This window comes from Ascaphus truei, chromosome 19 (assembly GCF_040206685.1).
Source record: "Ascaphus truei isolate aAscTru1 chromosome 19, aAscTru1.hap1, whole genome shotgun sequence".
Classification (NCBI taxonomy): domain Eukaryota; kingdom Metazoa; phylum Chordata; class Amphibia; order Anura; family Ascaphidae; genus Ascaphus; species Ascaphus truei.
This window is the reverse complement of record NC_134501.1, coordinates 10,550,116-10,563,226: the sequence shown is the minus strand read 5'-3', so window position 1 is coordinate 10,563,226 and position 13,111 is coordinate 10,550,116.

Genomic DNA, 13,111 nt, shown 5'->3' with positions numbered 1-13,111 from the left:
GGGCAAACGGACAGGGGGGGGGGGAGGGGGCAAACGGACAGGGGGGGGGGGAGGGGGCAAACGGACAGGGGGGGGGGGAGGGGGCAAACGGACAGGGGGGGGGGGAGGGGGCAAACGGACAGGGGGGGGGGGAGGGGGCAAACGGACAGGGGGGGGGGAGGGGGCAAACGGACAGGGGGGGGGGGCAAACGGACAGGTGGGGGGGGGCAAACGGACAGGTGGGGGGGGGCAAACGGACAGGGGGGGGGGGCAAACGGACAGGGGGGGGGGGAGGGGGCAAACGGACAGGGGGGGGGGGAGGGGGCAAACGGACAGGGGGGGGGGGAGGGGGCAAACGGACAGGGGGGGGGGAGGGGGCAAACGGACAGGGGGGGGGGCAAACGGACAGGTGGGGGGGGGCAAACGGACAGGTGGGGGGGGGCAAACGGACAGGGGGGGGGGGGCAAACGGACAGGGGGGGGGGGAGGGGGCAAACGGACAGGGGGGGGGGGAGGGGGCAAACGGACAGGGGGGGGGGAGGGGGCAAACGGACAGGGGGGGGGGCAAACGGACAGGTGGGGGGGGGCAAACGGACAGGTGGGGGGGGGCAAACGGACAGGGGGGGGGGGGCAAACGGACAGGGGGGGGGGGCAAACGGACAGGGGGGGGGGGGCAAACGGACAGGGGGGGGGGCAAACGGACAGGGGGGGGGGGCAAACGGACAGGGGGGGGGGGGCAAACGGACAGGGGGGGGGGGGCAAACGGACAGGGGGGGGGGGCAAACGGACAGGGGGGGGGGGCAAACGGACAGGGGGGGGGGCAAACGGACAGGGGGGGAGGGAGGGGGCAAACGGACAGGGGGGGAGGGAGGGGGCAAACGGACAGGGGGGGAGGGAGGGGGCAAACGGACAGGGGGGGAGGGAGGGGGCAAACGGACAGGGGGGGAGGGAGGGGGCAAACGGACAGGGGGGGGAGGGAGGGGGCAAACGGACAGGGGGGGAAGGGGGCAAACGAACAGGGGGGGAGGGGGCAAACGAACAGGGGGGGAGGGGGCAAACGAACAGGGGGGGAGGGGGCAAACGGACAGGGGGGGAGGGGGCAAACGGACAGGGGGGGGGAGGGGGCAAACGGACAGGGGGGGGGAGGGGGCAAACGGACAGGGGGGGGGAGGGGGCAAACGGACAGGGGGGGGAGGGGGCAAACGGACAGGGGGGGAGGGGCAAACGGACAGGGGGGGCGGAGGGGGCAAACGGACAGGGGGGGGGGAGGGGGCAAACGGACAGGGGGGGGGGAGGGGGCAAACGGACAGGGGGGGGGGAGGGGGCAAACGGACAGGGGGGGGGAGGGGGCAAACGGACAGGGGGGGGGAGGGGGCAAACGGACAGGGGGGGGGAGGGGGCAAACGGACGGGGGGAGGGGGCAAACGGACAGGGGGGAGGGGGCAAACGGACAGGGGGGGAGGGGGCAAACGGACAGGGGGGGGAGGGGGCAAACGGACTGGGGGGCAAACGGACGGGGGAGGGGGCAAACGGACAGGGGAGGGGTGGAGGGGGCAAATGGACAGGGGAGGGGGGAAGGGGGCAAACGGACAGGGGAGGGGGGCAAACGGACAGGGAGGGGGGCAAACGGACAGGGGGGAGGGGGCAAACGGACAGGGGGGAGGGGGCAAACGGACAGGGGGGGAGGGGGCAAACAGACAGGGGGGGAGGGGGCAAACGGACAGAAGAGGGAGGGGGCAACCGGACAGGGGGGGAGGGGGCAAACGGACGGGGGGGAGGGGGCAAACGGACAGGGGGGGGGCAAACAGACAGGGGGGGGAGGGGGCAAACGGACAGGGGGGGGAGGGGGCAAACGGACAGGGGGGAGGGGGCAAACGGACAGGGGGGAGGGGGCAAACGGACAGGGGGGGGGAGGGGGCAAACGGACAGGGGGGGGAGGGCAAACGGACAGGGGGGAGAGGGGGCAAACGGACAAAGGGGGGGAGAGGGCAAACGGACAGGGGGGGAGAGGGCAAACGGACGGGGGGAGGGGGCAAACGGACAGGGGGGGAGGGGGCAAACGGACAGGGGGGGAGGGGGCAAAAGGACAGGGTGGGGGAGGGGGCAAACGGACAGGGGGGGAGGGGGCAAACGGACAGGGGGGAGGGGAGGGGGCAAACGGACAGGGGGGGGGGAGGGGGCAAACGGACAGGGGGGGGGGAGGGGGCAAACGGACAGGGGGGGGAGGGGGCAAACGGACAGGGGGGGGCAAACGGACAGGGGGGGAGGGGGCAAACGGACAGGGGGGGAGGGGGCAAACGGACAGGGGGGGGAGGAGGCAAATGGACGGGGGGGCAAACGGAGTGCTGCTGTGGTGGGGGGGCAAACGGAGTGCTGCTGTGTGGTGAGGGGGGAGACGGAGTGCTGCTGTGGTGGGGGGGGCAAACGGAGTGCTGCTGTGTGGTGGGGGGGCAAACGGAGTTGTGTGGTGGGGGGAGAAGGGAGAGACAAAGAGAGAAGGGGGGAGAAGGGAGAGAGAAAGAGAGAGGGGGGAAGGGTGAGAGAGAGGGGGGGTAGGGAGAGAGAGAGGGGGGGAAGGGTGAGAGAGAGGGGGGAAGGGTGAGAGAGGGGGGAAGGGTGAGAGAGGGGGGGAAGGGAGAGAGAGAAGGGAGAGAGAGGGGGGAGAAGGGAGAGAGAGGGGGAGAAGGAAGAGAGAGGGGAGCAGCTACAGATCCCAACGCTGCTTGTGTATAGGTGACTTTATTCACTGGATCTCACTGCTGCTGACTTCCGATAGGGTTGGGTGACCCAGTAGGACCTGTGCTTGCCATCTCCCCACTAGGGGGCAGCACCTCGCCAATCCTGGAACCAGGGTCACGTGTGATGTGTGAATAGCTCCAGTTAGCATTAACTCAGCCCCCTTTCCAAAGCACACAAAGTCCTGCTATATTTTCTTCACTTTATTGGGAAAGCATCAGTTTATACAGGCACTTGCGGATAGTATGGTGTGATGAGAGAGTGCTTCTCTGTCGGTGCTTTATAATGAGAGGCAGGTAAAAAGGAAATTGCCTTGCCAAGGGGGGTATAGCAGGAGTACTCACTCAGCCAGGGTCAGGAAGGAAACAAGTGAGTACTGCATGTAACAGGAATAGGGTAGGGCTAAACTACCTGTGAAAACAGACAGGGGAGAATGGTAAAGTCCATTAACTAGGAGGACTGGACATGTTGCCAGGGCAATCAGGGTATGACAGACTGGAGGGAGAAAAGTAACATAATGAATCCATTCCATCTGCACTAGGAGTGAAGATGCAGGAAAGCTTACATCCAAATAAGCTAGCAGGCAGAGCTGCAATGAAAGGGGGGGGGCGGTAAACATGGGGAGCAGAAATGGAGATTCCTGTTCCAGGACACTCCCTGTCTGGTATCTGGAGATACCACTATAACTAGAATTATGTGGAACATATGTAAAATGCAAAACAATACATAACATAGTATTCACAAATCAATGCGAAAGTCCATGTCCACACAATGATGTGATACCGGCCGGTATCACTGGCTTCAAAGTCCTTTGGCAAAGTCTTTTAGCAAAGGATGGATTGATGAACCGCTCCAGGTTAGCTGGGTGCACCACAATGTCTCTCTATGAAAGTCTCTGGCACTGTTTTCTTTTGAATTTGTGAGAGAACAGTCCCTTTGTCTCTGTAGCTTTCTCTACAGAGTGCATCACCTTGTGGATATTCCAGTCGTAGTAGTCTGTCGCTCTATCACCTGGCTTTTGGCTCCTTGCGAATGTGGATCAGCACTCCTGGAAGACTGTCTGAGAAGTCTGGTCCAGTGAGTAGGGCGTCGTTGGGAGAGGCTTCCTAGTGCTGAGCATTAGAGCTGAACGTTACCCAGATCTGACCGGGTTTCTGATGTTGGTAGACACCAGATGATGGGGGGTACCAGCATTCTTCACCTTCCTTCAGTGAGGGCGCTGGTTCTGCGTGTCCACTGAGGAATATCTTCTGCATGAAGGCCACAAAGTGATTCTTAGTCTCCGGTTTCCTTTGTAGGTTACGGTGGAGCGAAGTGAGCCTAGATACTGTGACGATAGGGAGGATTTGGCCCGGGATTAAAGGGGTTACAACCCCATTTGGCCACCCTCTACTCTCATCAGGGAAGCAAGGGGTTAACTGGACTGAGGTCCAGTAATGTGTTTTGCCTTGCTTCAATATCCAAATGTTTATTCCCCTGTGTAAATGTATCGTATTATGCCAGTGTTTGCACCACCTACATGCTGGGATCCATCCGGGAGGGCAAGGGTTAATATTTCTTTAGTTATTATAGCCCTTTGTGTAATTTTCCCGCCTTTTCAGGCACCATTTTGCAGAGTCCCATAGGCCGCCATTAGAGCTCAATGCATTTCAATGGCGGATCTTGCTGTTTTGGACCTGTTTCCCGTGAAGACCAGCAGGTGGCGTCCGAGAGGAGGAGCGGCGGTTTCCCATTGTAAGTCAATGGGCTCATTGACTTCAATGGAGATTCCTCGATGGCGCTTTCCAGGAACGAGTTGGCTGCCGTCCAAACCGCAAAGCGAATACAATGTCCTTTAAAAGAGTTAAATCACTTTAGTTAAGTTCAATGATAAGTGGCGTGGGAATCTACAGTTCTAGAGCACCTAGAAATAAAATTATTTTTGCCCCTAGTTCCTAGACCTCCCCCCACTCGACCACCACCGGGTCCCCGAATCCTGGACCCCCGAGAAGGGTCGTGCCAAGAGAGCGGGTCGCGCCATAGGTTCCAATGGCGGCGGCAGAAACAGCTCAGGATTTCGACTAAGTGTGAAAAGCTTAAAATCATCAGTCCATATCACCAGTTCCGGAGGGTCCAGAGGGCCAGGGTTTGGGGTACCTGTAGGCACTGCTCCGGCATGGCTGCAGAACCACCCTTGACCCTCTTGGACCAACCCGACCGAGTATGGACCCCCTTGAAAGTTCGGGACCTTTGCCATTGATTCCAATGGGGGAAAAGCCGCGTGGCGGAAAAATGACTAAGTGTAAAATGTTGAAAAGTGTAAGTCCATATCTCCGGTTCTGGAATGCCCAGAGGGATGGGATTTGGGTGGCATGTAGCCAAAGTTCCGGCTTCAATGCATGCTCCTTCCCAGCCCCCTCAGACCAACCAGATGTCACACTGTGCAGCCCGCAGACCAGGCCAGTCCCCTGTACTGAGGTGGGATGTTGAATATACACACCGACAGCAGAGGGAGCGGGTCCGGGATGTGGTTGTAGCGTGGCCAGGCCTGGGTTAAGATTCAGAATAGTCGTTGTTCTTGCCAAGTTCAGGAGTATAGAGAGTTCCGTAGTGAAATCCGTTTCCGTGTCCAAGGGTCTGAGAGGTAAGAATCGTGATGGGTAAGCGGAAGTCGGGAGCCAGGGAGGTAAGTCAGACAAGCCGGTTCAAATCTGTGGAAGTAAATAGAAACAGGAGCACGACACAGTTTCCAGGCTACACAGGAAGCAAGGAGCTATGCAGAGCAAGGAAGTGAAGGCAAAGCAGGATATTTAAAGCGACAGTGACCAATCCGGACAAAGGGCATGGCGGAGGCGTGTCGAGGAGCTGCTCGTGAGTGGCTGAGAGACCAGGAAATAGCAGAGCACAGCTGAGAGTCTGTAACACCAGTGCCAGAATCCAAGATGGCGACGGCAGAGTTCAAGGTATGCACTGGGCGACGGCATGGGTAGCGACGGGGGGCAGGGGCAGCAGCCGCTGCAGTACTGGTAGTGGGTAAGGAGGGGTCACGCCGCAAGGGACGTGGCCCCCGATTCCTTACAGTACCCCCCCCTTCAGGATCGACCTCAGGATGATCCATCCATGGCTTCTGTGGAAATTTCTTGTGGAAGTGGTCCAAGAGAACTGGAGCATGGATGTCCTCCTTGGATACCCAAGAGCGTTCCTCTGGGCCATAACGCTTCCAGTGAACAAGGAATTGTATCTTTCCTCTGGATACACGAGAATCCATGATTGTCTGGATTTCGAATTCAGGGTGTCCTTGGACCGTGACTGGTTTGGGTTTATAGGTCTTAGCAGGGAACCGTTTGCTCTGGACGAATGGCTTGAGCAAGGAAACGTGGAATATGTTTGGAATCCTCATGGAAGACGGAAGTTGCAGACAAAATGCCACAGGATTGATTTGTTCCTGGATCAGAAAAGGCCCTAAGAATAGGGGTGCCAATTTCGGGGTGGAAGATTTCAACTTGATGTTCTTGGACGAAAGCCAAACTCGGTCCCCTGACTTGTAATTAGGGGCCTGTTGACGACGGTGGTCTGCCTGAGACTTGAATTTCTGAGCGCCGCTAAGAAGCGCGGACTGAATCTTGATCCATGACTCCTGAAGAATAGTTACCCGTTCATCAGCCGCCGGCACTCCTATCGGAATGTTTGAGATTGGCAGTCGACTTGGGTGGAAACCATAATTCACGAAGAACGGGGTTTCGTGCGTGGATTCATTACGAAGTGAATTGGTTGCAAATTCTGCCCAAGGTAGCAGGTCAACCCAATTATCCTGGGACTCGGAAATAAAACACCGTATGTATTGTTCCAGTGTTTGATTTAGTCTTTCAGTTTGCACATTAGTCTGAGGGTGATAGCCTGACGAGAAGGATAGCGCCATGCCAAGCCTCTTGGAGAAAGCCCGCCAAAATTTCAATATAAATTGCGTGCCTCGGTCCGAGACTATGGATGTAGGTATCCCATGGATGCAAAACACCTCTTTGGTGAAGGTATCAGCTAGGGTGGGCGAGGAGGGAAGTCCTTTGAGTGGAACAAAGTGGGCCTGTTTTGAAAAACGGTCAACGATGACCAAAATGGTATTCATCCCTCTGGAAGGGGGTAGATCCACAATGAAATCCATTGAAATATGTGACCATGGACGTTCAGGTACTGGCAAGGGCATGAGCAAGCCTGAGAGTCTTTGATGAAGAGTCTTGTTTTGTGCGCATACTGGACAAGCACTAGTAAATTCATGAACCATCTTTGCCATATTAGGCCACCAAAAAGTACGCTTGATAAGATCCAAAGTTTTTTTGAAGCCAGGATGTCCAGCTGAACGGACAGAGTGGCCCCATTCTAGTATCTTTTGATGAAACCTGGGTGCGGCGTAAAGAATTCCTTCCGGTACCTCTAGACCACTCGGAATTTGTGTTTGAGCTTCAACGATCTTTTCGAGAATGTCAAATGAATTGGCGGAAATTATAAACTTAGAGGGTACGGTGGTTTCAAGGGTGTCTTCGGATCTTTCCTCAGGAGAAAATTGTCGGGACAAGGCATCAGCTTTTGTGTTCTTAGAACCGGGAATATAAGACAGTATAATTAAATCTTGAGAAAAATAGTGCCCAACGGGCTTGACGAGACCCCAGACGACGTGCATTTTCAATATAAAGAAGATTTTTATGATCAGTCAATATAGAAATAGGTTCGCGGGAACCTTCCAGGAGATGTCGCCATTCCTGTAAGGCCATCTTGATAGCCAAGAGCTCTCTATTGCCAACATCATAGTTCTTTTCAGCGGCCGAAAACTTCTTTGAAAAAAACCCGCATGGATGAAGCTTATCTTGAGGGAAGAATCTCTGGGACAGGATGGCGCCTGCACCACAATCAGATGCATCAATTTCTAAAGTAAAAGGAAGACTAACATCGGGATGTCGCAGAATGGGTGCCAAGACAAAAGCTTGTTTCAGGGTTTCGAAGGACGAGACGGCCTGCGGAGGCCATACTGATGGGTCAGCTCCCTTCTTGGTAAGGGCAGTAATGGGAGCCACAGTGGTAGAAAAATTTCGGATGAATTTTCTATAGTAATTGGAGAAGCCCAAAAAACACTGGATGGCTTTGAGAGAGTTGGGCAAAGGCCAATTCAAAACAGCCTTAAGTTTTTCAGGGTCCATTGAAAATCCTTTATCTGAAATAATATAGCCTAAGAAGACAGTAGAGGTTTGATGAAAAAGGCATTTCTCGAGCTTAGCGTAGAGATTATTGACACGAAGGCGAGCGAGGACGAGCCTGGTATGCTGGACATGATCTTGAAGATTTTTAGAAAAAATTAGGATATTGTCCAGATAGATGATTACGAAAGAGTTGAGAACATCACGGAAGACATCATTCATAAAATCCTGAAAAACAGCAGGAGCATTGCATAAGTCGAAGGGCATTACCAGATACTCGTAGTGGCCGCTTCTGGTATTGAAGGCAGTCTTCCATTCATCGCCTTCTCGGATGCGAACAAGATTGTAAGCTCCCGGATGTCTAACTTGGAAAAAAAAATTGCCCCTTGAAGCCTATCAAAAAGTTCGGAGATCAGCGGAAGGGGGTATCGATTCTTGACTGTGATGAGATTGAGCCCTCGGTAATCAATGCATGGTCTCAGGGATCCGTCTTTCTTTTTGACAAAAAAGAAACCGGCACCAGCGGGGGACGAAGAATTACGAATTAATCCTTTTTCAAGGTTTTCTTTGATGTATGCTGCCATGGCTTCAGTTTCAGGGAGAGACAAGGGGTAGGACTTACATTTCGGAAGAACAGCACCGGGAACCAGATCAATGGGGCAATCATAAGGTCTGTGAGGAGGTAGAACCTCTGATTGTGTCTTGCTAAACACGTCGATGAAATCCGCATGTGCTTCAGGGAGAGTGGAATCATTAGCCGGAGGCGTTTCCACTCCTGCGAGGACTGTGGTAGGAGAAATGACTGGCAATGGTGAGGCGTCTGACTCTGGCTCCCACTGAATTGTCTTGCCATCCCTCCAATCAATGCGTGGGTTGTGCTGCTGTAGCCAGGGTAATCCTAGGATAACTGGAACGGCAGGAGAGTGCATCACGTCAAAGGATATGATTTCGGTATGAGTACCGGTAGAAAGGGTGAGAGGAAGAGTCTCTAACGTGATGAAGGCAGGTTGCAAAGGATGACCATCAATAGCCTCGAGGCCAATCGGCGATTTCTTAGCGATGAGCGGAATCTTGTTCTGAGTAGCAAAATCTTGATCCATAAGGTTACCACCGGATCCTGAATCAAGAAAAGCAGCGGTGGTTACGAGAAAATTCGGACCTTCAAGCGAGACTGGAAGCATAATTCTCTTAGGGAGTTCCTTTTCAGAGGTAGGGTGAGCAGATATTGACCCCAAAATGAGTCCCTCTTGCCCCATTGGTCGTGTTTGTTCTTTGGGCCTTAAAGGACAAAAACGTACCGTATGCTCAGGAGATCCACAGTAGTAGCAAAGGCCCTCATTCCGGCGACGAGCCCTTGCGGCAGTCCGGTCAGGGGTTCTATCGGCAGTCCTGTCGGTATTACAGAACTCTTGACTGGCAATCTGCATGGGTTCCACAGCATCTAGAACAGGGCGAATAGCTGGGAAGAACCTGGGAAGAATAGGTTCAGACGAGAAAATTCTGGGGCGCTGGCGTTCATGACGGCGCTGTTGAAGGCGCTGATCCACTCGTATGCATTGTGCGATCAATTCCTCCAATTCCTGGGACCTGGGCTGGACTGCAAGTTCATCCTTTACAGAGTCGGACAAACCTTGCCAAAACACAGCAATAAGGGCTTCTTGGTTCCAATGCGTCTGTGACGGGAGACGCGCTTAATAACACATTTATATTTCGTGGATCCTGATTGAGCAGAACAGGTTGAGCAAAATAAACTGAGATTTATTCCCTTGATAGGCAAACACACGACAACTGCAGAATAAACTTAATAATTACACTCACGGGTAGAGAAACAGAGGATAATGTCCAGAAATGTGCAAAGCACCAGGAGATTGTCTTTCAAAATGTAGTCCGTTTGCCAATTGCCAAATAAATAGCCAGTCCAATCCTTCTGTGCATGTGCAAAGTCTTTTCTGGTAGTTTTAAATGCTTGAAGAAATCAGGTAACAACAGCAACAAGAACAGCAACACCAACAACACAGGAATGAGGGGTACAGGCCTTTTTAAGGACAAGGACCTGTGAAGTGTTACATTGGCCTCATCCCATTGGCAAGGAATTATCTTCCTCCTATCAGAACCTGCCAGGTCACATGGGCAAATCCTACAGCCAGCTCAGGTAACTCTGAGCATGCTCAGTAAGCAGCTTGGTAGCACTGCTAAGTAAAAAGGGGCCACTCATTTCTGGGGACGCAATGTCTGGAGTTTGGTCCCAAGGTGTGAAATAGCCAGGATGAGTAACAGGATCTGCTACTCAGAAACATCCTGATTAAGTGACACTTTAAGAATCTGGGGTCTTTCATCTACTAGACGCATCGGCATCTCCCAACTGGGGGGGGGGTCTTTCATGTATGCATAACATTTGTTCCTAAATTAGCAGTCTTAAAAGGGGAACAGCATATAATATTAACCCCTTCATCCCCAATATGAAATAGGGGTAACCAGCCGAGCCCACTGCCTTTATTAATGCGCTGATTACCCCCCATTTTCGCCACAGCGTCTCCGCCGCGACAGTCCGGAATTCCAATGCGTATTTGGCTACGGACCTACGACCTTGAGACAATTGAACAAGAGAAGCAGCGGCAGTATCACTGCGGGCGGGAATATCGAATACCTGCTGGAATTCTTGGCGGAAGAGCTGGTAATCCTGGGTGGTTTCCGCACGCAACTCCCAGATGGGAGAGGCCCATGCCAAGGCGTCCCCTGTTAAAAGAGAGTAAACATAGGCTACCTTGGTGCGTCCGGTGGGGAACAGGCTGGGAGAAATCTCAAACTGTATTTCACATTGGTTCAAAAACCCACGACAGGCTAGAGGGTCACCCGCATATGCTTTAGGCGTAGGAATCCTGAGTTCTAATGGCCGGTTGCCACCCTGCGCGGCTGGGGCCGGAATAGGCTGTAGTGAAAGCTGGGAAAGCTGTTGTATCAGGCCTGTGATCTGAGTTCCCAAAGTATCAATGCAAAGCGCAAGTCCCCTGATTACTTGGCCCACCTCAGTCAGGTCTGTTTCTGTTGGGCTCTGCATAATGTCACGCTGTGCAGCCCGCAGACCAGGCCAGTCCCCTGTACTGAGGTGGGATGTTGAATATACACACCGACAGCAGAGGGAGCGGGTCCGGGATGTGGTTGTAGCGTGGCTAGGCCTGGGTTAAGATTCAGAATAGTCGTTGTACTAGCCAGTTCAGGAGTATAGAGAGTTCCGTAGTGAAATCCGTTTCCGTGTCCAAGGGTCTGAGAGGTAAGAATCGTGATGGGTAAGCCGAAGTCGGGAGCCAGGGAGGTAAGTCAGACAAGCCGGTTCAAATCTGTGGAAGTAAATAGAAACAGGAGCACGACACAGTTTCCAGGCTACACAGGAAGCAAGGAGCTATGCAGAGCAAGGAAGTGAAGGCAAAGCAGGATATTTAAAGCGACAGTGACCAATCCGAACAAGGGGCATGGCGGAGGCGTGTCGAGGAGCTGCTCGTGAGTGGCTGAGAGACCAGGAAATAGCAGAGCACAGCTGAGAGTCTGTAACACCAGTGCCAGAATCCAAGATGGCGACGGCAGAGTTCAAGGTATGCACTGGGCGACGGCATGGGTAGCGACGGGGGGCAGGGGCAGCAGCCGCTGCAGTACTGGTAGTGGGTAAGGAGGGGTCACGCCGCAAGGGACGTGGCCCCCGATTCCTTACACCAGACGGAGTGTGGACGAATGTAAAGATTTGTGGATTTTCTCATAGACTTCAATGGCGGCGGTTCCCCATTAAAAGTCTATGGCAGGAAACTCCATTGACTACAACAGCGGAGTTGCTCCATTGAAACCCACGGCGGCGGAGCCCGTTGTTTTCAATGGGGATTTAGTTAAACGCTGAGATTTCTTTTTAGCGGAGATTTTTATAATAAAATATGAAACGGTTTATGTGATATTTGTATAACTCCGGTTCCCAGGGTCCTAGCGGGCTGAAACTCGGACCATATGGTGTCCCAGTTCCGGCATTAAGGTCTGGAAAGTTTGGACCCGCTGGACCTACCAGAACCGGGTATTTTAATATGTGTATGTATTAAAATGTATACAGTATGTGGTTTGGGTCTGTTCTGGAAACTGCAGACTCCGTCTGTTATGCTAATAAGCAGGAAGAACATCCTGCAAAGAATTAACATAGCCCGGTGATCAAAGGCTAATTGCCTAATTGTTTATGCTGGGCCCAGGAACCAAGGGACTGAGTGGTTTTTAAGTGTGATACTTCACACTAACAATGGAAGTCGAAAATTTGCTTCAAAGAGCTTCAAATGGATCTTTTCTAGACAGCTCAGCGCCTTGAGTGTAAGAGAAGGGTTAAAATGGTATATAAGCCAGAGTCAGCCTTTACTCAATTGTCTTCATGATCTGCATGTATTGCTGTGATGTCAACTGAATTATGGAAGAAATGGCCCATCCTGTATCCTGATGGCTTTCTTGTCCTAACCTTTAAGTAAGTGTCCATATTTTGCCTATTATTTGTATATCTCGTGTGTTCACCTTTATCAAGGAATAAATTATATTTTATCATAGCTAAGTCTCATACCAGTTCAACCCAGTAATTTGGTGTAAATTGCAGCCTGTCATAAGTCACCGTGACAGATACGGCGTCCTCTCTGTTGTTTGGGAGGCGTCTTCTTGGTGAATGGAATGGCAGCGGGGTCCCCCAAATGCCCGGTCTGTCTTTGAAGAGCACCTTCTCTGTCAACCTCAGGAATTCTTTTATCTTCCATCGATGGTGCCTGCTTGTCATAATCCCTTGTTGTCTGGAACGCTGTGCACCTTAGGTCATCGGTACATTTGTCTGGCGCGAGAAGGTCTCCATGTATTTTAGTGATACGTCTTTGTGTCTCTTTGTTGATCGCTTTCAGGAGGTTGTTTTCTCCCTGGATATGACGAAGAACAGTCTCTTTTGCCCTTGTAAATCCCTTTGTGAAATGTCTCTGCGACTGTCTCTTTTTAGGCGTGAGAGAGGACAGTCTTTTTGCCCCTGTAGTTTCACCTGCAGGGTGCGACCTTTTGCAGCTATGCCAGTCGTGTCAGCTGGCTGCTTTGCCACTTGGTATTCTGCGGAGAGGAATGACTGTACGTCTCAGATGTGCCATTGCTCGCAGGAAGATTGTCCTATTGTTTCTTTTAGTTTGGACGATCTTTTTGTCGATCCCCTTCAGGAGGTGGTTGACTTCCTTTAGTGAAGTT